This window comes from Tachypleus tridentatus, chromosome 12 (assembly GCF_004210375.1).
Source record: "Tachypleus tridentatus isolate NWPU-2018 chromosome 12, ASM421037v1, whole genome shotgun sequence".
NCBI classification, from domain to species: Eukaryota; Metazoa; Arthropoda; class Merostomata; order Xiphosura; family Limulidae; genus Tachypleus; species Tachypleus tridentatus.
Genome location: NC_134836.1, coordinates 104,460,060 through 104,461,717, shown reverse-complemented (window position 1 = coordinate 104,461,717; position 1,658 = coordinate 104,460,060).

The following is a 1,658-nucleotide window of genomic DNA, read 5'->3' as shown; positions in this document are numbered from 1 at the left end:
AAGTACTATAACCTCCTCCCAGTACAATCCAAGTACTATAACCTCCTCCCAGTACAATCCAAGTACTATAACCTCCTCCCAGTACAATCCAAGTACTATAACCTCCTCCCAGTATAATCCAAGTACTATAACCTCCTCCCAGTATAATCCAAGGGTTATCCTTAATAACGTTTAAACTTATTTTTCAAAACTCAACCCCCCCCCCACACACAATTGTTTTGCAACAGTTAGCATGCCGGACTATGGATCTATGAGTCCAGAGTTTAATTCTTCTCCCTGATAAAAAATGTCGCTCTCCGCTCCTTAGTGTGTGTTATAAGAGTGATAGTAAAATCCATCTATTCGATTACAGTTAACTGGTGATAGGTTTCGTTAGTTAGCTGTCTTCTCTCTAGTCTATCAATTCAAAATTAGAGACAGCCGGCACAAAAAAGCACGAAGTAGCTTTGCGTGAATATCCGTTAAAACAAGCATCCGCACACAGCCGTCAACAGGAGATTGGTCTTTTTAGAAATTAAGCTGTGATAAGTGAACTAAAGTTTGTTTGTTTGTTTTGAATTTCGCGCAAAGCTACACGAGAGTTATCTGCGCTAGTCGTCCCTAATTTTGAACTAGAGGGAAGGCAGCAATTCATCACCACCCACCGCCAACTCTTGAGCTATTTTTTTACCAACGAATAGTGGGATTAAGTGTGACATTATTACGCTCCTTGGCTGAAAGGACGAGCATGTTTGGTGCGACGGGGATTCCAACCCGTTAGCCGTGCCGGGCCAAGAGAACTAACTTCGCATAAGACCTGTTAAATACTTTAGTCATTAGGGTTTTGTGTTATCGTAATAAACCAAAAGCGAAATTGTAATTGTAGCTGATTTAATTGTAACTTACGGTGTAAACAGGTTAGAATAATACTAAACATTTTTGTTTTTTTGTTTTTTTTTTTTGGCTTAGATTAGAACAACAGTTATATTGATAATAACTTAATTATTTAAGAGTGAAGAAACAAGCAGTTGAATCACCACGAAAGATCTTATCTCTGTCTTATTCTATGTAAATTCACTGCTGTTTCCTGCTATGTCAGCGGTAAGTTTACGTACTTACAACGCAAACAATGAGGGTTCGATTTCCTGCGATGGACAGAAGGCAAATTGCTCACTGTATAAATTTGCACTAAGAGAAAACAACAACAACAAAAGAAAAAAATTTCTTGCTTTATAAAAAAGCTGCCCATAAAAGCTCACTGGTTCGTCTGCAGGCTTAAAACGCTAGCATTCGGACTTTGATACCCGTGGTGGCATAACACAAAACCCATTGTGTAGTTTTATATTTAAAAATGAGTGAAATTAAACCAAAACTCCAAAATCCTCTTGAAGGATCAGCTGTAGATCTAAAAGCTTATAACGCTAAAAAGCGGGTTTCGATACCGACTAACGAAGCACATATAACCTGTTAGTATTGTGTAGCTTTGGGGTTAAAAACGCTACAAACATAAAAAAATGTAAAACTCAACCAACTGTTATATGTATCCTGTTCATTTTTTCACGAGTCACATACCGCCGCTGCTCTTGTTTCCTTAGTGTTTAATGATAAAAATTAAAGTATCATACTGGAACAGCTTCTAGTTTTTTTGTTTGTTTTTAAGAATCGTAATTACCAGATTC